General features: G+C 49.2%; 2 long non-coding RNA genes across 2 annotated transcripts; both read left to right on the top strand.

Annotated features, from left to right (window-relative positions):
- Window positions 1-1,901: 1,901 nt before the first annotated feature.
- Window positions 1,902-9,739, top strand: LOC122235427. The gene is made up of 3 exons (XR_006213504.1): window positions 1,902-2,149; window positions 3,962-4,069; window positions 8,054-9,739. It is a non-coding gene; the product is annotated as an uncharacterized LOC122235427 (long non-coding RNA).
- A 2,861-nt stretch (window positions 9,740-12,600) lies between these two features.
- On the top strand, window positions 12,601-20,976 carry LOC122235428. The gene is made up of 3 exons (XR_006213505.1): window positions 12,601-12,848; window positions 14,848-14,955; window positions 18,940-20,976. It is a non-coding gene; the product is annotated as an uncharacterized LOC122235428 (long non-coding RNA).
- Window positions 20,977-23,493: the final 2,517 nt, after the last annotated feature.

Here is a 23,493-nt window from a genome sequence, read left to right as displayed (position 1 = left end):
AATCCTCTCTCTTTTATGTTTCTTTCTCACTAGCCAATCTCTTTTTGCTTAATAATAATAATAATAATAATAAAAGCAAATCCTAAAGCTTTCCCTTTGGGATCTGGATATACTATGGGAGTCTTGTCAGCATGAAGGTCAAGCAAAGATGAATGTTGTCTCCCAGTACTGGAGGAGTACGTGACACAAAGAGGTGGCAGATGGAGGTAAGGCTCTCAGGTCAGACTCCCCTGAATGGGAGGGGACAAGCGAGATGTATCAGACAAGTGGAGGAAAGGATTTTGCACCTATTTGCATTTGGGACTCAGAGGAGTTCACTTTGCAGGCTGACCCAGCAGTCTCTTTGGGCAGAGGGATGGTTGAAGTTTAGGAACTTAGCTTACTGGAGCTGATCCTGGCTCCCGCTGTGCTGTCTCACCTCAGGGGCTGCATTCCCAGTAGAGGAAATGTGGAAAGTGACTGAGACCACATGAAAGGGTCCATGAAGGAGGTCTAAATAGGCAAAGGACTAGACCCTGCAGCTGAGGCTGTGAAGCAAAGGCCCTGTCAAGGGTGATGATGGAGGTTGAGACCAAGAATCCGAGAGGTCTACAGATGCCAGTACAGGTGAGCTGAGGCTAGGTGAGCCAGGGGGCATCCTGTGCCCATCAAAAGGAAGACAGGGACATGTAAGTTTCACTAGTGAAATGCACAGATGGTGCAGGTAACTTCACCAGGTGGACCAGGGAGACAAGAATCCTCCTTCCCTAGAAACCACCCAGAACACTGTGAGCAACTTAAGAATTTCAAAACCCCCCCTTCCAACATCACCCAGGAGACTTGTAAACCACAATACACCTTCCCCACCTTGGAGGCAAGTAGGGAGGTTTGGTGGAAATCTGAGAGAGTGAGCATCCTCAACTAGACCAGTCACATGATTGATATCGAACAAGCTTACCAGCTGAGCAATGAAATCTGTGCGCTTTTTGTTCCTTTTCTATGCAGTCCTAAGAGAGGACAGTCACGATAAAGATCACATCAGCCAGAGAGAATAAATTAACCACAGTGCCCTTGTGGTCCAGGAAGCACTAGTGAATATGTGATCCCAGCTCACCATCCCAACAGGTCCTGTCTGTCCACCCTCCAATCAGTCCATGTTAGGGGAGAATGGGGCATCCTTGCCTTTTCCTCTCACTTAACTAGGACAACGTTTCACGTCCATAAATGGATCCCAACAGTGGGGCACAGAAGGAAGAGCAGACCAGACAGACACACAGAGCGGAGTAACTCATGAGAGCTGTCACTGAGCTGAGCAGGTCCGACTCGACTCTGGCATTGTTCTCTCCACGAGCAATGCCAGGTTCCATTTTCCTTTAACAACACAGGCCCTGTTGTCCAGGGCCTGAGCGGTAGAGCTTGTCCTCAGAAAATGGTGTAGCCTCCTGTAGAGCTGGAGAAAATCATAAAAACACATTGGAGCCACTCTGCTTTCATAGCTTTCATAGCCTCCTGAGACCTCAGTGCTTTCTAGGATGGTTTCTTTGGGGCTGTGGTTCCTCCCCCAGTCCCTTCTGAGGGCATCCCAAGTTTACACCTCTCTCTTTGAATCCTCTACTGTACATCTATCCCTTCCCATCTAGCCCAAGCACATTTCCATTCTCGCAGGAGATCTAGCAGGCTGGGAGAGGGAGGGAGAAGGGCCTGTGTGCTGGAAGGGAGTGAAGGATTCTTTTGTCTTGGCAACATTCTTCTGCTCAACCTCAGGCATCAGACCCTCTGAAGGTCCGGTCAGATGAGAAAGCACTTGTCTCCATCCCCCTCTCTTTCTGTGATCAGACATTGAGATGATTAACAAAAACCAAAACCAAAAACAAAACCAGGGTAACCGAAGCTTCATCAATCTGAAGGAAAAAAACCCAAACCAGAAAAAGAAGTAGAAACGAAACCATAGGATGTATTGTCTGAGGCCGCCCCCAGACACCGGGTCCTGACTCCAATAAATGTGCTTGTTCCAAGTGTCCTGTGCACCGACAGACATGTGCACATGTGGATACAGAGGAGCACTGCTTCCAGCCCAGTGCAGCACAGTGACTGGGACAAAAGGTACCTACAGGGGATGAGACAATGAGGAGGGAATGCAGGCCGACCCAGATCAAGCAAGACAAGAGGGGTAATGTACCTTTTCAGTCGTTATCTATAGGTTCTTTCACGGCTTATTTGAAATCTGCATTTCATTTCCACCCATTTGTGCAACTACTTAGTTAGACCAAAGTCTATGATTATCACCTTCACCTGAAAGATGTTTTTCCTCGCTTTTGTGGTGGCAAAATATCCGTCACAAAATTTACCATGTTAAGCATGTTTAAATGAACATCGATCGTTTCCACCAGGAAGTTCACGCTGTTGTGTAACTTTGATATCGCCAGTATCATCCATCTTCAGAGTTTTCATCACCCGACCTATATTTTTGTACCCTTTAAATAAAACCCCCCAGTACCGCTTCCCCTGGGTCCCTGTAATCACTACGTGGGAGGAGGGGGCGGGGGGGGGGTGGGGGTGGTGAGGCAAAAGCCAGACGACTTAGAGTCGCAGATCCAAGTTGGCGAGGAACCTAGGCAGCAATTTAAGAAAGGCAACTTGAAAGGTAGAAAGATATCCCAGTGCTGCGCATTTTCTGTGGGTCCCTAACACCTAGAAGGAAGCAATTTTAGCAAGGGTAGCCAAACGCGCGCATGCGTAAAGGAAAGGCCTCCCCCCCCCCCCCCCAAAGAAAATCATTCCGAGTGTTTTCAAACTCGAAGGGCGGGGGTGGAGGCAGTACTAACGGGTACAATGTGCAACACTGCCACCTACTGGTTAGAGAAACAGAGTGACACACATGGCGAAGGAAAATCGATCTTTTCCGCTGTTCGACTGTAACGAGCCCTGCAGATCGGAGCCTAGGGAACGAGGAGGAATGCAGCTGAGGGGCAGAGAAAGCGGTAGCACGGCCGATGTGGCTAGGCCTAAGCGTCTTTGGCACAATAGCTTTCCGTGGTTCCGCCCCGGAATTAAGGCAACAGAAGCAGGAAGTCCCGCCTCCGGAAATTCCGGAGTCCGGTAAGGGAAAGGCCGGTCTCAGGGGTTCCTTCCATTTGTAGGGTTTGAGCAGGCTTGTGGTGGCTGAGTGAGGTGTCCAGCAGTCTGTGTGTTGAGTACTGAGGACTCCTTCCATACTGGTCCAAAGCCCCGAACACCTGTTATGCGGGTGCTATTCGTCGATTCCCGGGAGCTCCGACTGTCCCTTGGGCGACCGAGTCCGGATTCCCTGGTCATTGTTCTGTCCACTCCGGCCTGCGTACACGTTCTTCCCGTGGCACAGTTGCTGTAGTCCTGTCAGCCTCCAGGAGACAAACCGGCCACCCCGGTCATCTCCGTCTTTAGTGTAGTTCTTCCCAACCCGGGCATCCCGCTGTCCTCGGACCTCCCCTGTGCCCTGGACTTCTGGAGACCCTGCTCCCCTTGCTGGTGTGACTGTCTAGCATTCTCCTCTCTCATCACCACAAACAGGATGCCCTGTTCTCCAGCTCCCTCCCTGGAATGCCTGTACATCCACAGCTGTCAGCCCTTTTGAGAGCCACCAGTTTGAGGGCCACAGGGTTACTTCAGTGTAGATTGTCCTCCCCTCATCCCCACGTAATGAGAAAAATTTTGGTTTTGAAAGATTAAAGTATTGAGCCAATCTCAAGTGCTTTTAAAAAAATGTTTATTTATTTTGGGGAGACACAGATAGAGCGCCAGCAGGGGAGGAGCAGAGAGAGGGAGAAAAGGATTCCGAAGCAGTCTCCAGGCTCTGAGCCGTCAGCACAGAGCCCTAAAGCCCCATGCAGGACTCAAACACACAAACCTGAGATCATGACCTCAGCCAAAGTCAGAAGCTTAACTAACTGAGCCACCTAGGCGCCCCAAGTGCTGCTCTTTTAATTGATTATGTGGTAAATAGGAGACTGGAAAAAAGGTTGCCAAACCTCCAAGATACTCCAGGACTGGTCACCTAGGAAGACACACCCAGATTTGCCCCAGAACTCCTGGAAGACATCACAAGCTTTAGGTAAGTTCATCTCTGCTGCCCGAGTATCCTTAATAGTTACCAGGCGCTGGTGGGAGCAGAAGACTTAGGACTGAAGCTTTCTGGGTACTGACGTTACAATTGCTGACAAGCATCTCCTAGGACCCTTTTAACACATAGTGTCTGTCTTCGAACTCTGAGTTTATTTTTATGGATCGTCCCTGCTGACGATGGCACAAGGGTTCATGATTGGTAATCTTCTCTTTTATGTTTCTTTCTCTGCTAGCCAATCTCTTTTTGCTTAATAAAAAAAAAAAAAGCAAATCCTAAAGCTTTCCCTTTGGGATCTGGATATACTATATAGGAGTCTTGTCAGCATGAAGGTCAAGCAAAGATGAATGTTGTCTCCCAGTACTGGAGGAGTATGTGACACAAAGAGGTGGCAGATGGAGGTAAGGCTCTCAGGTCAGACTCCCCTGAATGGGAGGGGACAAGTGAGATGTATCAGACAAGTGGAGGAAAGGATTTTGCACCTATTTGCGTTTGGGACTCAGAGGAGTTCACTTTGCAGGCTGACCCAGCAGTCTCTTTGGGCAGAGGGATGGCTGAAGTTTAGGAACTTAGCTTACTGGAGCTGATCTTGGCTCTTGCTGTGCTGTGACACCCCAGAGGCTGCATCCCAGGATAAGGAAATGTGGAAAGTGAGTGACTCCCCATCAGGGGTTAATGATGGGGAGCATCAGCAGCATGCAGCAGACTAGGTGACCCTGCAGCTGAGGCTGTGGAGCAACAGCCCTTCCCGCAGAAGTGATGGACGTTGAGACCAAGAATCCAAGAGGTCTCCACATGCCAACACAGGTGAGCTGAGGCTGGGTCAGCCAGGAAGCAGCAGGTACTGGCCAAGAGGAGAGAGAGGAAAAAGCTGGTTTCACCAGCCACATGCAAGGTGGTGCAGGTCACTTCACCAGGTGGACCAGGGACACAAGAGTCCTCCTTCCCTCAGAAACCACCCAGGAGACTGTGAGCAACATAAGGATTTCATACACCCCATTCCAGCACCACCCGGGGAGACTTGTAAAGCACACATACACCTTCCCCACTTGGAGGCAAGAAGGAAGGTGTGGTGGAAATCTGAGCGACTGAGCACTTCCTCAGCTAGACCAGTCACATGATTGATATCAACGATGCTTGGCAGATCATCAATGAATTCAGTGGGGTTTTTGCTCCTTTTCTGTGTAGTCCTGAGAGTGAATAATCATGAAGATCACATCAGCCAGAGAGAATCAATTACCCACCGTGCCCTTGTGGTCTGAGGAGCACCGGTGAATCTGTGATCCCAGCTCACCATCCCCACAGGCCCCTGCTCTGTCCACCCTCCAATCAGTCCATGTTAGAGGAGGATGGGGCATCCTTGCCTTGTCCTCTCCTTTAACTAGGACAACGTTTCATGTCCCATAAATGGACCCCCAAAGCAGAGCACAGAAGGAAGAGCAGACCAGACAGACACAGCGGAGTAACTCATGAGAGCTGTCACTGAGGTGAGCAGGTCCTTCTCAAGTCTGTCATGCCCTCCACGAGTGATGCCAGGCTCCATTCTCCTTTAACAACACAGGCCCCTTTTTCCAGGGCCTGAGCCATGCATAAAATGCTGTAGCATCCTTTAGGACTGGAGAAAATCACAAACACATTAGAGCTACTCTGCTTTCATTGCCTCCGTAGCCTTCTGCGACCTCATTGTTGTGCAGGATGGTTTTTTGGGGGGCTGTGGTTCCTCCCCCAGTTCCTTCTGAAGGCATCTCAGGATTATACCTCTCTCCTTCCATCCTCTACGATACACCTATCCCTTCAGTCCTAGCCAAAGCACATTCCCATTCTGAAGTGAGATCTATCAGGCAGTGAGAGGGAGGGAGAAAGGGCTGTGTGCTGGAAGGGGGTGAGCCATTCTGTTGTCATGGCAACATTCTTCTGCAGCTCCTCACTGGGTCACTCAGTCTCAGGCGTCAGCTTGCCTGAAGGTCCAGGATAGATGGGAAAGCACTTGTCTCCCTCTCCTTGTCTTTTTGTGATGAGACGTTGAGATGATGTAAAAAGAGAAAAATGGTTACCAGGGTACCTGAAGCTTCACCCATCTGACTCAAGAGGAAAAAAACCCAAGCCACAAAAGGGAGTAGAAACTAAACCACAGGATGTATTATGGGAGGCCACCCATAGAGAAAGGGTCCTGACTGTCAATAAATGTGCTTGTTACACACGCACACGTAGATACAGAGGAGCACTGCTTCCAGCCCAGAGCAGCACACTGACTGAGGCAGTAGGTACCAAGGGGGAGACCTGATGAGACAATGAGGAGGGAATGCAGGCCAACCCAGATCAAGCAAGGCAAGAGGGGCAATGTACCTTTTCAGTAGTTATCTACCGGTTCTTTCACGGCTTATTTGAAATCTGCATTTCATTTCCACCTATTTGTGTAACTACTTATTTAGGACAAACTCTATCCTATGTCACCTGTGTTTTCTCCCTTTTTTGGTACTAAAACCGATCACATAAAATGTACCATGTTAAGCATGTTTAAATGAACATCGATTGGTTCCATCAGGAAGTTCACACTGTTGTGCAACTATCGCCAGTATCATCCATTTCCAAAATTTTCATCATCCGACCTGTATCTTTGTACTCTTTAATTAAGAACCCCCCAGTACCGCTTCCCCTCCGCGCCTGGTAATCACTACGTGTGGGGAAAAGCCAAAAAGCAGACGACTTAGAGACGCAGACATCCAAGTTGGTGAAGAACCTAGGCAGCAGTTTAAGAAAGGCAGGTTGAAAGGTAGAAAGATTTTATCCCAGGGCTGCGTGTTTTATTGGGTCCCTAACACGTAGAAAAAACCTATTTCCAGCCAGGGCAGCCAAAAGCGCGCATGCGTAAAAAGAAGGTCCTGTTGTTGTTGTTGTTGTTGTTGTTGTTGTTGTTTTAAAAGAAAGCAGCTCTGAGTTTTTTCAAACTCGGAAGGCGGGGGAAGAGGTGGTCCGAGCTGGTACAGTGCGCAACACTGCCACCTACTGGCCAGAGAAACGGAACGACACACATCACAAAGGAAAATCCATCGTTTCCTCTGTTCGCCTGTAAAGAGCCCTGCAGATCATAGCTGAGGTGGCAAAGAGGAATGCTGCTGAGGGGGAGCGAAGGCTGTGGTACAATCGAACTGGCCCGGCCGAACGGTCTTTGGCACAATAGCCTTCTATGGTCCTGCCCCGGAACTAAGCCAACAGAAGCAGGAAGGCCCGCGCCCGGAAGTTCCGGCGCCCGGTAGAGGAAAAGTCAGGGCTTCGGGATGCGTTCCAGTTGTGAGGTTCTGAGCCTGGTTCCGGCGACTGAGTGAGGTCCTTGCCAGTCTGTGTGCCCAGTTCTGAAGACGGTTTCCATACTCGTCCAAGGCCCCAAACCCCTGTTATCCGGCTGCTATTCCTCGATCCCCGGACTCTCAGACCGTCCTTTGGGCGACGCGTGTCCGAATCCCCTGGTCATTGTTCTGCCCACTCTAGCCTGTGAACGCTGGTCCCAAGGCACAGTTGCTATCCTCCTCTCAGCCCTCCCTCCCCTGCTGCCTCCAGGTCTATCAAGGCCCTAGAAGACAAACCGGCCACCCCCGGTCCTCTCCGTCCTCAGGGTTGTTCTCCCCAACACGAATATCCAGCTGCCCATGGACCTGCCTTGGACCCCGGACATCAGGAACCCCGCTCCCCTCCCTGGAGTCGCTGTCTAGCATTCCTCTCTCTCATCACCCCCAAAAGGCCTGTTCTCCAGCCCCCTCCCTCTACTGCGTCTACAGCCTAGGCATTAAGCCCTTTAGGGAGCCCCCCGGTTCTGTGGCCACTTAGGTCATGTCACATCCTACTAGGCCAGCTTAAGGGGCTATAAATTGTCCCGCGCAAAACAGGTCTTTGCTCCTTCCTCTCTCCTCTCCTGGTACACCCTAATAAAGACGAAATCCTGCAACCTCCTGACCTGTATCTTTTCTCTATCTGCAGTAACCTTCTAGTGCTCCATGACCCACGCTTCTCAAGAAGTTCAATGGTAATACATTAAAAAGAAGAAGAAGAAGAAGAAGAAGAAGAAGAAGAAGAAGAAGAAAAGAAAAAAGAGCAGTTATCAGACAGGAACTCTCACCGCTTCACAGCAACACCTGATCTGCACCTGTATCTCTGCTATCCCTGTGGAATAAGGGACCTTATCCTACCTGAGGCCAGGCCCTTCACCTGGATCCCATGCCCATCTTCTGGAGGAGGAGTAGGACTTTGCAATGATTCCAATTATCATCTATCCATTTATTTATTTCTCCATCATTCTGTTATCTATGATAACAAGAAGCAGTAAAACGTAAAGCCATCCCTTATCCCATATCTTTCTGAGACACTGCCACATTTCGCTTGCTGTAAACAGCAAGTCTTCCCTTGTTCTGTAACCATTTTTTTTTTTTTTGCTAACTTCTCCAGTCCAGCTTCTATCAACCTGCCCCCCCCCCCCAGATGAAAACAGCTATCAAGGGCACCAGTGAATCCCTTTGATGATGTCCTCTCCTCAACCTACTGTACCTCTCAGATAGCTCTGGTACACTTAACAATTGCCTGGTTCTTGAAAGTGTCCCTCCCTCCCTCCCTCCCTTTCTTCTAATTTGTATTTTGGTCTATTTGAAAATTTACTCTTTGGGTGATGTTCTCCCAAACCCAGTGGCCACTGTGCTCCTTGTCAGTGTTTATTGCTCACTCCCTATTCCACAGGGCTTTTAACAGGGCCCTTCCCATCTACACTCTCTCTGTGGGTTGTTTCATCCTTGGTGCCAGCACAGAGCATGGACACAATGGGACCTCCCACGTTCGTACCTCATGCATCAACCTGTCCCCTGAGATCCACATTTGTCTGTGTCTTTGCTGGATGACCAGAAGGGAGCAGACACTTAACATGTCCCAAGCATGCCTCTTCATGTGACATGTTCCTTTGGTCTCCACTGCAACCCAGCACCACGTCCTCTGGATTCGATCTTCTGAAAACATCCTGTATCCATCCCGTTCTGTGCTCATCTACTGCTACTGTTTTCGTATCCAAATAATCTGCTCATCTCTTGTCTTCACGGCAGTAACTCTGGCCTACTCCTGTTCCTTGCACACGCTTCTTCCCTCCTTAGGACATTGGTGATCACAGTTGTCTCTGCCTGGGAGAGTCTCTCCCTGGATCCTTACATGGTGGGTTCCTTCTAGCCTTCTGGTTTCTGCTCCATTATTGCCTCCTCAGAGAGGCTCTCCCTGACCCCCTTGTGTAAAGTAGGTTGTTCCTGGCCTAGGACCTGGGTTATTTTCTTCCTAACACTTAGCCCACTAATTTGCTTATTCCTTGGTTGGTTGGTTGGTTGGTTGGTATTCTCTCACTCCCCAGATAAGTGCTACGTGACCGGCTTGTACAAGAGCACCACACACCTATTAAGAGAGGCTCTCATTAATGTTATGGAATGCCGAATAAAAGGTCACCTGACACCTGTTGTTGCTTTGTTGTGGGTTACTGAAAGGGTATCACTGGGGTGGGGGAGGGTTCCTGGATAATCTCCCTTTAAACCCACAGGAACACGTGTGCCCCATGGTAACTCCTGCAGGTTTTGAGGTGTTTGTACTAATGACACACAAAAAAACCTTTCTTCTCAGTCGTTAAATTACTTCACTTGCTGCTTAAAATGAGATACCCATGATGAATGAGAGAAAGAAAGAGAAGAGGTTGGCCCATCATAAGGACACCTAGGGTGGGCAGCAGTGCTCTCAAGATTTCATCTAGTGAACTCTCAGGCTGCATAGCAGCAGGCGTGTTCCTTAGTGTCCCTGTGACTTGGTTTCTCCATCTGCACTTAGGACAGTCAGGGCATGTGCCCGTAAGGTGAATGAAACTATTTTCAGAACAAAGCTGGCACCAGGAGTTCTCAAGATGTTTCATAAATCATTGCTTCGCATTGTGAGTGACTGCCTGTGGGAGAATCAGGAGCCTGAGAAGAGCAGCCAGAGTGTTCCCACGTGTATTGTCTGTATGGGACCCACACCCATGGAACTAGCTAGGGAGAAACTGTCCTGGTTAGGACCGAGCCAGGAACCTGTATTGTAACTCCAGCAGGAAGGCCACTAAAGGCATTGTGCCCAGAATGGGAAGTTCTCAAGCAAACACTTTCATTTTGGGGATGTTACCTTTAGGGCAGTTGTTCTTTAATTCTGTTTTCCAGTCATGTAGACTGTGCTTCCCCCGGTAATGAGAAAAGTAGTTACTTTGAACGATTAAACTATGGAGCCAGTCTCCGTGCTGCTGTTTTAATTCATTATGTGGTAAATAGGAGACTGGAAAAAAGGTTGCCAAACCTCCAAATACTCCTGGACTAGTCACCTAGGAAGACACACCCAGATTTGCCCCAGAACTCCTGGAAGACATCACAAGCTTTGGGTAAGTTCATCTCTGCTGCCGAGTATCCAGGTGCTGGTGGGAGCAGAGGACTTAGGATTGAAGCTCTCTGGGTACTGATGTTACAATTGCTGACAAGCATCTCCTAGGACCCTTTTAAAACATGGTGTCTGTCTTTGAACTCTGAGTTTACTTTTATAGATCGTCCCTACTGACAATGGCACAAGGGTTCATGACTGACTGGTAATCCTCTCTCTTTTATGTTTCTTTCTCACTAGCCAATCTCTTTTTGCTTAATAATAATAATAATAATAATAAAAGCAAATCCTAAAGCTTTCCCTTTGGGATCTGGATATACTATGGGAGTCTTGTCAGCATGAAGGTCAAGCAAAGATGAATGTTGTCTCCCAGTACTGGAGGAGTACGTGACACAAAGAGGTGGCAGATGGAGGTAAGGCTCTCAGGTCAGACTCCCCTGAATGGGAGGGGACAAGCGAGATGTATCAGACAAGTGGAGGAAAGGATTTTGCACCTATTTGCATTTGGGACTCAGAGGAGTTCACTTTGCAGGCTGACCCAGCAGTCTCTTTGGGCAGAGGGATGGTTGAAGTTTAGGAACTTAGCTTACTGGAGCTGATCCTGGCTCCCGCTGTGCTGTCTCACCTCAGGGGCTGCATTCCCAGTAGAGGAAATGTGGAAAGTGACTGAGACCACATGAAAGGGTCCATGAAGGAGGTCTAAATAGGCAAAGGACTAGACCCTGCAGCTGAGGCTGTGAAGCAAAGGCCCTGTCAAGGGTGATGATGGAGGTTGAGACCAAGAATCCGAGAGGTCTACAGATGCCAGTACAGGTGAGCTGAGGCTAGGTGAGCCAGGGGGCATCCTGTGCCCATCAAAAGGAAGACAGGGACATGTAAGTTTCACTAGTGAAATGCACAGATGGTGCAGGTAACTTCACCAGGTGGACCAGGGAGACAAGAATCCTCCTTCCCTAGAAACCACCCAGAACACTGTGAGCAACTTAAGAATTTCAAAACCCCCCCTTCCAACATCACCCAGGAGACTTGTAAACCACAATACACCTTCCCCACCTTGGAGGCAAGTAGGGAGGTTTGGTGGAAATCTGAGAGAGTGAGCATCCTCAACTAGACCAGTCACATGATTGATATCGAACAAGCTTACCAGCTGAGCAATGAAATCTGTGCGCTTTTTGTTCCTTTTCTATGCAGTCCTAAGAGAGGACAGTCACGATAAAGATCACATCAGCCAGAGAGAATAAATTAACCACAGTGCCCTTGTGGTCCAGGAAGCACTAGTGAATATGTGATCCCAGCTCACCATCCCAACAGGTCCTGTCTGTCCACCCTCCAATCAGTCCATGTTAGGGGAGAATGGGGCATCCTTGCCTTTTCCTCTCACTTAACTAGGACAACGTTTCACGTCCATAAATGGATCCCAACAGTGGGGCACAGAAGGAAGAGCAGACCAGACAGACACACAGAGCGGAGTAACTCATGAGAGCTGTCACTGAGCTGAGCAGGTCCGACTCGACTCTGGCATTGTTCTCTCCACGAGCAATGCCAGGTTCCATTTTCCTTTAACAACACAGGCCCTGTTGTCCAGGGCCTGAGCGGTAGAGCTTGTCCTCAGAAAATGGTGTAGCCTCCTGTAGAGCTGGAGAAAATCATAAAAACACATTGGAGCCACTCTGCTTTCATAGCTTTCATAGCCTCCTGAGACCTCAGTGCTTTCTAGGATGGTTTCTTTGGGGCTGTGGTTCCTCCCCCAGTCCCTTCTGAGGGCATCCCAAGTTTACACCTCTCTCTTTGAATCCTCTACTGTACATCTATCCCTTCCCATCTAGCCCAAGCACATTTCCATTCTCGCAGGAGATCTAGCAGGCTGGGAGAGGGAGGGAGAAGGGCCTGTGTGCTGGAAGGGAGTGAAGGATTCTTTTGTCTTGGCAACATTCTTCTGCTCAACCTCAGGCATCAGACCCTCTGAAGGTCCGGTCAGATGAGAAAGCACTTGTCTCCATCCCCCTCTCTTTCTGTGATCAGACATTGAGATGATTAACAAAAACCAAAACCAAAAACAAAACCAGGGTAACCGAAGCTTCATCAATCTGAAGGAAAAAAACCCAAACCAGAAAAAGAAGTAGAAACGAAACCATAGGATGTATTGTCTGAGGCCGCCCCCAGACACCGGGTCCTGACTCCAATAAATGTGCTTGTTCCAAGTGTCCTGTGCACCGACAGACATGTGCACATGTGGATACAGAGGAGCACTGCTTCCAGCCCAGTGCAGCACAGTGACTGGGACAAAAGGTACCTACAGGGGATGAGACAATGAGGAGGGAATGCAGGCCGACCCAGATCAAGCAAGACAAGAGGGGTAATGTACCTTTTCAGTCGTTATCTATAGGTTCTTTCACGGCTTATTTGAAATCTGCATTTCATTTCCACCCATTTGTGCAACTACTTAGTTAGACCAAAGTCTATGATTATCACCTTCACCTGAAAGATGTTTTTCCTCGCTTTTGTGGTGGCAAAATATCCGTCACAAAATTTACCATGTTAAGCATGTTTAAATGAACATCGATCGTTTCCACCAGGAAGTTCACGCTGTTGTGTAACTTTGATATCGCCAGTATCATCCATCTTCAGAGTTTTCATCACCCGACCTATATTTTTGTACCCTTTAAATAAAACCCCCCAGTACCGCTTCCCCTGGGTCCCTGTAATCACTACGTGGGAGGAGGGGGCGGGGGGGGGGGGGGGGTGGTGAGGCAAAAGCCAGACGACTTAGAGTCGCAGATCCAAGTTGGCGAGGAACCTAGGCAGCAATTTAAGAAAGGCAACTTGAAAGGTAGAAAGATATCCCAGTGCTGCGCATTTTCTGTGGGTCCCTAACACCTAGAAGGAAGCAATTTTAGCAAGGGTAGCCAAACGCGCGCATGCGTAAAGGAAAGGCCTCCCCCCCCCCCCCCCAAAGAAAATCATTCCGAGTGTTTTCAAACTCGAAGGGCGGGGGTGGAGGCAGTACTAACGGGTACAATGTGCAACACTGCCACCTACTGGTTAGAGAAACAGAGTGACACACATGGCGAAGGAAAATCGATCTTTTCCGCTGTTCGACTGTAACGAGCCCTGCAGATCGGAGCCTAGGGAACGAGGAGGAATGCAGCTGAGGGGCAGAGAAAGCGGTAGCACGGCCGATGTGGCTAGGCCTAAGCGTCTTTGGCACAATAGCTTTCCGTGGTTCCGCCCCGGAATTAAGGCAACAGAAGCAGGAAGTCCCGCCTCCGGAAATTCCGGAGTCCGGTAAGGGAAAGGCCGGTCTCAGGGGTTCCTTCCATTTGTAGGGTTTGAGCAGGCTTGTGGTGGCTGAGTGAGGTGTCCAGCAGTCTGTGTGTTGAGTACTGAGGACTCCTTCCATACTGGTCCAAAGCCCCGAACACCTGTTATGCGGGTGCTATTCGTCGATTCCCGGGAGCTCCGACTGTCCCTTGGGCGACCGAGTCCGGATTCCCTGGTCATTGTTCTGTCCACTCCGGCCTGCGTACACGTTCTTCCCGTGGCACAGTTGCTGTAGTCCTGTCAGCCTCCAGGAGACAAACCGGCCACCCCGGTCATCTCCGTCTTTAGTGTAGTTCTTCCCAACCCGGGCATCCCGCTGTCCTCGGACCTCCCCTGTGCCCTGGACTTCTGGAGACCCTGCTCCCCTTGCTGGTGTGACTGTCTAGCATTCTCCTCTCTCATCACCACAAACAGGATGCCCTGTTCTCCAGCTCCCTCCCTGGAATGCCTGTACATCCACAGCTGTCAGCCCTTTTGAGAGCCACCAGTTTGAGGGCCACAGGGTTACTTCAGTGTAGATTGTCCTCCCCTCATCCCCACGTAATGAGAAAAATTTTGGTTTTGAAAGATTAAAGTATTGAGCCAATCTCAAGTGCTTTTAAAAAAATGTTTATTTATTTTGGGGAGACACAGATAGAGCGCCAGCAGGGGAGGAGCAGAGAGAGGGAGAAAAGGATTCCGAAGCAGTCTCCAGGCTCTGAGCCGTCAGCACAGAGCCCTAAAGCCCCATGCAGGACTCAAACACACAAACCTGAGATCATGACCTCAGCCAAAGTCAGAAGCTTAACTAACTGAGCCACCTAGGCGCCCCAAGTGCTGCTCAGAGAGACAGAGCATGAACGGGGGAGGGTCAGAGAGAGGGAGACACAGAATCTGAAACAGGCTCCAGGCTCTGAGCTGTCAGCACAGAGCCCGACGCGGGCTCGAACTCGCGGACTGCGAGATCATGACCTGAGCTGAAGTCGGCCACTTAACCGACTGAGCCACCCAGGCGCCCCAAGTGCTGCTCTTTTAATTGATTATGTGGTAAATAGGAGACTGGAAAAAAGGTTGCCAAACCTCCAAGATACTCCAGGACTGGTCACCTAGGAAGACACACCCAGATTTGCCCCAGAACTCCTGGAAGACATCACAAGCTTTAGGTAAGTTCATCTCTGCTGCCCGAGTATCCTTAATAGTTACCAGGCGCTGGTGGGAGCAGAAGACTTAGGACTGAAGCTTTCTGGGTACTGACGTTACAATTGCTGACAAGCATCTCCTAGGACCCTTTTAACACATAGTGTCTGTCTTCGAACTCTGAGTTTATTTTTATGGATCGTCCCTGCTGACGATGGCACAAGGGTTCATGATTGGTAATCTTCTCTTTTATGTTTCTTTCTCTGCTAGCCAATCTCTTTTTGCTTAATAAAAAAAAAAAAAGCAAATCCTAAAGCTTTCCCTTTGGGATCTGGATATACTATATAGGAGTCTTGTCAGCATGAAGGTCAAGCAAAGATGAATGTTGTCTCCCAGTACTGGAGGAGTATGTGACACAAAGAGGTGGCAGATGGAGGTAAGGCTCTCAGGTCAGACTCCCCTGAATGGGAGGGGACAAGTGAGATGTATCAGACAAGTGGAGGAAAGGATTTTGCACCTATTTGCGTTTGGGACTCAGAGGAGTTCACTTTGCAGGCTGACCCAGCAGTCTCTTTGGGCAGAGGGATGGCTGAAGTTTAGGAACTTAGCTTACTGGAGCTGATCTTGGCTCTTGCTGTGCTGTGACACCCCAGAGGCTGCATCCCAGGATAAGGAAATGTGGAAAGTGAGTGACTCCCCATCAGGGGTTAATGATGGGGAGCATCAGCAGCATGCAGCAGACTAGGTGACCCTGCAGCTGAGGCTGTGGAGCAACAGCCCTTCCCGCAGAAGTGATGGACGTTGAGACCAAGAATCCAAGAGGTCTCCACATGCCAACACAGGTGAGCTGAGGCTGGGTCAGCCAGGAAGCAGCAGGTACTGGCCAAGAGGAGAGAGAGGAAAAAGCTGGTTTCACCAGCCACATGCAAGGTGGTGCAGGTCACTTCACCAGGTGGACCAGGGACACAAGAGTCCTCCTTCCCTCAGAAACCACCCAGGAGACTGTGAGCAACATAAGGATTTCATACACCCCATTCCAGCACCACCCGGGGAGACTTGTAAAGCACACATACACCTTCCCCACTTGGAGGCAAGAAGGAAGGTGTGGTGGAAATCTGAGCGACTGAGCACTTCCTCAGCTAGACCAGTCACATGATTGATATCAACGATGCTTGGCAGATCATCAATGAATTCAGTGGGGTTTTTGCTCCTTTTCTGTGTAGTCCTGAGAGTGAATAATCATGAAGATCACATCAGCCAGAGAGAATCAATTACCCACCGTGCCCTTGTGGTCTGAGGAGCACCGGTGAATCTGTGATCCCAGCTCACCATCCCCACAGGCCCCTGCTCTGTCCACCCTCCAATCAGTCCATGTTAGAGGAGGATGGGGCATCCTTGCCTTGTCCTCTCCTTTAACTAGGACAACGTTTCATGTCCCATAAATGGACCCCCAAAGCAGAGCACAGAAGGAAGAGCAGACCAGACAGACACAGCGGAGTAACTCATGAGAGCTGTCACTGAGGTGAGCAGGTCCTTCTCAAGTCTGTCATGCCCTCCACGAGTGATGCCAGGCTCCATTCTCCTTTAACAACACAGGCCCCTTTTTCCAGGGCCTGAGCCATGCATAAAATGCTGTAGCATCCTTTAGGACTGGAGAAAATCACAAACACATTAGAGCTACTCTGCTTTCATTGCCTCCGTAGCCTTCTGCGACCTCATTGTTGTGCAGGATGGTTTTTTGGGGGGCTGTGGTTCCTCCCCCAGTTCCTTCTGAAGGCATCTCAGGATTATACCTCTCTCCTTCCATCCTCTACGATACACCTATCCCTTCAGTCCTAGCCAAAGCACATTCCCATTCTGAAGTGAGATCTATCAGGCAGTGAGAGGGAGGGAGAAAGGGCTGTGTGCTGGAAGGGGGTGAGCCATTCTGTTGTCATGGCAACATTCTTCTGCAGCTCCTCACTGGGTCACTCAGTCTCAGGCGTCAGCTTGCCTGAAGGTCCAGGATAGATGGGAAAGCACTTGTCTCCCTCTCCTTGTCTTTTTGTGATGAGACGTTGAGATGATGTAAAAAGAGAAAAATGGTTACCAGGGTACCTGAAGCTTCACCCATCTGACTCAAGAGGAAAAAAACCCAAGCCACAAAAGGGAGTAGAAACTAAACCACAGGATGTATTATGGGAGGCCACCCATAGAGAAAGGGTCCTGACTGTCAATAAATGTGCTTGTTACACACGCACACGTAGATACAGAGGAGCACTGCTTCCAGCCCAGAGCAGCACACTGACTGAGGCAGTAGGTACCAAGGGGGAGACCTGATGAGACAATGAGGAGGGAATGCAGGCCAACCCAGATCAAGCAAGGCAAGAGGGGCAATGTACCTTTTCAGTAGTTATCTACCGGTTCTTTCACGGCTTATTTGAAATCTGCATTTCATTTCCACCTATTTGTGTAACTACTTATTTAGGACAAACTCTATCCTATGTCACCTGTGTTTTCTCCCTTTTTTGGTACTAAAACCGATCACATAAAATGTACCATGTTAAGCATGTTTAAATGAACATCGATTGGTTCCATCAGGAAGTTCACACTGTTGTGCAACTATCGCCAGTATCATCCATTTCCAAAATTTTCATCATCCGACCTGTATCTTTGTACTCTTTAATTAAGAACCCCCCAGTACCGCTTCCCCTCCGCGCCTGGTAATCACTACGTGTGGGGAAAAGCCAAAAAGCAGACGACTTAGAGACGCAGACATCCAAGTTGGTGAAGAACCTAGGCAGCAGTTTAAGAAAGGCAGGTTGAAAGGTAGAAAGATTTTATCCCAGGGCTGCGTGTTTTATTGGGTCCCTAACACGTAGAAAAAACCTATTTCCAGCCAGGGCAGCCAAAAGCGCGCATGCGTAAAAAGAAGGTCCTGTTGTTGTTGTTGTTGTTGTTGTTGTTGTTGTTTTAAAAGAAAGCAGCTCTGAGTTTTTTCAAACTCGGAAGGCGGGGGAAGAGGTGGTCCGAGCTGGTACAGTGCGCAACACTGCCACCTACTGGCCAGAGAAACGGAACGACACACATCACAAAGGAAAATCCATCGTTTCCTCTGTTCGCCTGTAAAGAGCCCTGCAGATCATAGCTGAGGTGGCAAAGAGGAATGCTGCTGAGGGGGAGCGAAGGCTGTGGTACAATCGAACTGGCCCGGCCGAACGGTCTTTGGCACAATAGCCTTCTATGGTCCTGCCCCGGAACTAAGCCAACAGAAGCAGGAAGGCCCGCGCCCGGAAGTTCCGGCGCCCGGTAGAGGAAAAGTCAGGGCTTCGGGATGCGTTCCAGTTGTGAGGTTCTGAGCCTGGTTCCGGCGACTGAGTGAGGTCCTTGCCAGTCTGTGTGCCCAGTTCTGAAGACGGTTTCCATACTCGTCCAAGGCCCCAAACCCCTGTTATCCGGCTGCTATTCCTCGATCCCCGGACTCTCAGACCGTCCTTTGGGCGACGCGTGTCCGAATCCCCTGGTCATTGTTCTGCCCACTCTAGCCTGTGAACGCTGGTCCCAAGGCACAGTTGCTATCCTCCTCTCAGCCCTCCCTCCCCTGCTGCCTCCAGGTCTATCAAGGCCCTAGAAGACAAACCGGCCACCCCCGGTCCTCTCCGTCCTCAGGGTTGTTCTCCCCAACACGAATATCCAGCTGCCCATGGACCTGCCTTGGACCCCGGACATCAGGAACCCCGCTCCCCTCCCTGGAGTCGCTGTCTAGCATTCCTCTCTCTCATCACCCCCAAAAGGCCTGTTCTCCAGCCCCCTCCCTCTACTGCGTCTACAGCCTAGGCATTAAGCCCTTTAGGGAGCCCCCCGGTTCTGTGGCCACTTAGGTCATGTCACATCCTACTAGGCCAGCTTAAGGGGCTATAAATTGTCCTGCGCAAAACAGGTCTTTGCTCCTTCCTCTCTCCTCTCCTGGTACACCCTAATAAAGACGAAATCCTGCAACCTCCTGACCTGTATCTTTTCTCTATCTGCAGTAACCTTCTAGTGCTCCATGACCCACGCTTCTCAAGAAGTTCAATGGTAATACATTAAAAAGAAGAAGAAGAAGAAGAAGAAGAAGAAGAAGAAGAAGAAGAAGAAAAGAAAAAAGAGCAGTTATCAGACAGGAACTCTCACCGCTTCACAGCAACACCTGATCTGCACCTGTATCTCTGCTATCCCTGTGGAATAAGGGACCTTATCCTACCTGAGGCCAGGCCCTTCACCTGGATCCCATGCCCATCTTCTGGAGGAGGAGTAGGACTTTGCAATGATTCCAATTATCATCTATCCATTTATTTATTTCTCCATCATTCTGTTATCTATGATAACAAGAAGCAGTAAAACGTAAAGCCATCCCTTATCCCATATCTTTCTGAGACACTGCCACATTTCGCTTGCTGTAAACAGCAAGTCTTCCCTTGTTCTGTAACCATTTTTTTTTTTTTTGCTAACTTCTCCAGTCCAGCTTCTATCAACCTGCCCCCCCCCCAGATGAAAACAGCTATCAAGGGCACCAGTGAATCCCTTTGATGATGTCCTCTCCTCAACCTACTGTACCTCTCAGATAGCTCTGGTACACTTAACAATTGCCTGGTTCTTGAAAGTGTCCCTCCCTCCCTCCCTCCCTTTCTTCTAATTTGTATTTTGGTCTATTTGAAAATTTACTCTTTGGGTGATGTTCTCCCAAACCCAGTGGCCACTGTGCTCCTTGTCAGTGTTTATTGCTCACTCCCTATTCCACAGGGCTTTTAACAGGGCCCTTCCCATCTACACTCTCTCTGTGGGTTGTTTCATCCTTGGTGCCAGCACAGAGCATGGACACAATGGGACCTCCCACGTTCGTACCTCATGCATCAACCTGTCCCCTGAGATCCACATTTGTCTGTGTCTTTGCTGGATGACCAGAAGGGAGCAGACACTTAACATGTCCCAAGCATGCCTCTTCATGTGACATGTTCCTTTGGTCTCCACTGCAACCCAGCACCACGTCCTCTGGATTCGATCTTCTGAAAACATCCTGTATCCATCCCGTTCTGTGCTCATCTACTGCTACTGTTTTCGTATCCAAATAATCTGCTCATCTCTTGTCTTCACGGCAGTAACTCTGGCCTACTCCTGTTCCTTGCACACGCTTCTTCCCTCCTTAGGACATTGGTGATCACAGTTGTCTCTGCCTGGGAGAGTCTCTCCCTGGATCCTTACATGGTGGGTTCCTTCTAGCCTTCTGGTTTCTGCTCCATTATTGCCTCCTCAGAGAGGCTCTCCCTGACCCCCTTGTGTAAAGTAGGTTGTTCCTGGCCTAGGACCTGGGTTATTTTCTTCCTAACACTTAGCCCACTAATTTGCTTATTCCTTGGTTGGTTGGTTGGTTGGTTGGTATTCTCTCACTCCCCAGATAAGTGCTACGTGACCGGCTTGTACAAGAGCACCACACACCTATTAAGAGAGGCTCTCATTAATGTTATGGAATGCCGAATAAAAGGTCACCTGACACCTGTTGTTGCTTTGTTGTGGGTTACTGAAAGGGTATCACTGGGGTGGGGGAGGGTTCCTGGATAATCTCCCTTTAAACCCACAGGAACACGTGTGCCCCATGGTAACTCCTGCAGGTTTTGAGGTGTTTGTACTAATGACACACAAAAAAACCTTTCTTCTCAGTCGTTAAATTACTTCACTTGCTGCTTAAAATGAGATACCCATGATGAATGAGAGAAAGAAAGAGAAGAGGTTGGCCCATCATAAGGACACCTAGGGTGGGCAGCAGTGCTCTCAAGACTTCATCTAGTGAACTCTCAGGCTGCATAGCAGCAGGCGTGTTCCTTAGTGTCCCTGTGACTTGGTTTCTCCATCTGCACTTAGGACAGTCAGGGCATGTGCCCGTAAGGTGAATGAAACTATTTTCAGAACAAAGCTGGCACCAGGAGTTCTCAAGATGTTTCATAAATCATTGCTTCGCATTGTGAGTGACTGCCTGTGGGAGAATCAGGAGCCTGAGAAGAGCAGCCAGAGTGTTCCCACGTGTATTGTCTGTATGGGACCCACACCCATGGAACTAGCTAGGGAGAAACTGTCCTGGTTAGGACCGAGCCAGGAACCTGTATTGTAACTCCAGCAGGAAGGCCACTAAAGGCATTGTGCCCAGAATGGGAAGTTCTCAAGCAAACACTTTCATTTTGGGGATGTTACCTTTAGGGCAGTTGTTCTTTAATTCTGTTTTCCAGTCATGTAGACTGTGCTTCCCCCGGTAATGAGAAAAGTAGTTACTTTGAACGATTAAACTATGGAGCCAGTCTCCGTGCTGCTGTTTTAATTCATTATGTGGTAAATAGGAGACTGGAAAAAAGGTTGCCAAACCTCCAAATACTCCTGGACTAGTCACCTAGGAAGACACACCCAGATTTGCCCCAGAACTCCTGGAAGACATCACAAGCTTTGGGTAAGTTCATCTCTGCTGCCGAGTATCCAGGTGCTGGTGGGAGCAGAGGACTTAGGATTGAAGCTCTCTGGGTACTGATGTTACAATTGCTGACAAGCATCTCCTAGGACCCTTTTAAAACATGGTGTCTGTCTTTGAACTCTGAGTTTACTTTTATAGATCGTCCCTACTGACAATGGCACAAGGGTTCATGACTGACTGGTAATCCTCTCTCTTTTATGTTTCTTTCTCACTAGCCAATCTCTTTTTGCTTAATAATAATAATAATAATAATAATAATAAAAGCAAATCCTAAAGCTTTCCCTTTGGGATCTGGATATACTATGGGAGTCTTGTCAGCATGAAGGTCAAGCAAAGATGAATGTTGTCTCCCAGTACTGGAGGAGTACGTGACACAAAGAGGTGGCAGATGGAGGTAAGGCTCTCAGGTCAGACTCCCCTGAATGGGAGGGGACAAGCGAGATGTATCAGACAAGTGGAGGAAAGGATTTTGCACCTATTTGCATTTGGGACTCAGAGGAGTTCACTTTGCAGGCTGACCCAGCAGTCTCTTTGGGCAGAGGGATGGTTGAAGTTTAGGAACTTAGCTTACTGGAGCTGATCCTGGCTCCCGCTGTGCTGTCTCACCTCAGGGGCTGCATTCCCAGTAGAGGAAATGTGGAAAGTGACTGAGACCACATGAAAGGGTCCATGAAGGAGGTCTAAATAGGCAAAGGACTAGACCCTGCAGCTGAGGCTGTGAAGCAAAGGCCCTGTCAAGGGTGATGATGGAGGTTGAGACCAAGAATCCGAGAGGTCTACAGATGCCAGTACAGGTGAGCTGAGGCTAGGTGAGCCAGGGGGCATCCTGTGCCCATCAAAAGGAAGACAGGGACATGTAAGTTTCACTAGTGAAATGCACAGATGGTGCAGGTAACTTCACCAGGTGGACCAGGGAGACAAGAATCCTCCTTCCCTAGAAACCACCCAGAACACTGTGAGCAACTTAAGAATTTCAAAACCCCCCCTTCCAACATCACCCAGGAGACTTGTAAACCACAATACACCTTCCCCACCTTGGAGGCAAGTAGGGAGGTTTGGTGGAAATCTGAGAGAGTGAGCATCCTCAACTAGACCAGTCACATGATTGATATCGAACAAGCTTACCAGCTGAGCAATGAAATCTGTGCGCTTTTTGTTCCTTTTCTATGCAGTCCTAAGAGAGGACAGTCACGATAAAGATCACATCAGCCAGAGAGAATAAATTAACCACAGTGCCCTTGTGGTCCAGGAAGCACTAGTGAATATGTGATCCCAGCTCACCATCCCAACAGGTCCTGTCTGTCCACCCTCCAATCAGTCCATGTTAGGGGAGAATGGGGCATCCTTGCCTTTTCCTCTCACTTAACTAGGACAACGTTTCACGTCCATAAATGGATCCCAACAGTGGGGCACAGAAGGAAGAGCAGACCAGACAGACACACAGAGCGGAGTAACTCATGAGAGCTGTCACTGAGCTGAGCAGGTCCGACTCGACTCTGGCATTGTTCTCTCCACGAGCAATGCCAGGTTCCATTTTCCTTTAACAACACAGGCCCTGTTGTCCAGGGCCTGAGCGGTAGAGCTTGTCCTCAGAAAATGGTGTAGCCTCCTGTAGAGCTGGAGAAAATCATAAAAACACATTGGAGCCACTCTGCTTTCATAGCTTTCATAGCCTCCTGAGACCTCAGTGCTTTCTAGGATGGTTTCTTTGGGGCTGTGGTTCCTCCCCCAGTCCCTTCTGAGGGCATCCCAAGTTTACACCTCTCTCTTTGAATCCTCTACTGTACATCTATCCCTTCCCATCTAGCCCAAGCACATTTCCATTCTCGCAGGAGATCTAGCAGGCTGGGAGAGGGAGGGAGAAGGGCCTGTGTGCTGGAAGGGAGTGAAGGATTCTTTTGTCTTGGCAACATTCTTCTGCTCAACCTCAGGCATCAGACCCTCTGAAGGTCCGGTCAGATGAGAAAGCACTTGTCTCCATCCCCCTCTCTTTCTGTGATCAGACATTGAGATGATTAACAAAAACCAAAACCAAAAACAAAACCAGGGTAACCGAAGCTTCATCAATCTGAAGGAAAAAAACCCAAAC

Source organism: Panthera tigris, chromosome X (genome assembly GCF_018350195.1).
Source record: "Panthera tigris isolate Pti1 chromosome X, P.tigris_Pti1_mat1.1, whole genome shotgun sequence".
Lineage (NCBI taxonomy): Eukaryota > Metazoa > Chordata > Mammalia > Carnivora > Felidae > Panthera > Panthera tigris.
This window is presented reverse-complemented; position numbering and strand designations above follow the sequence as displayed.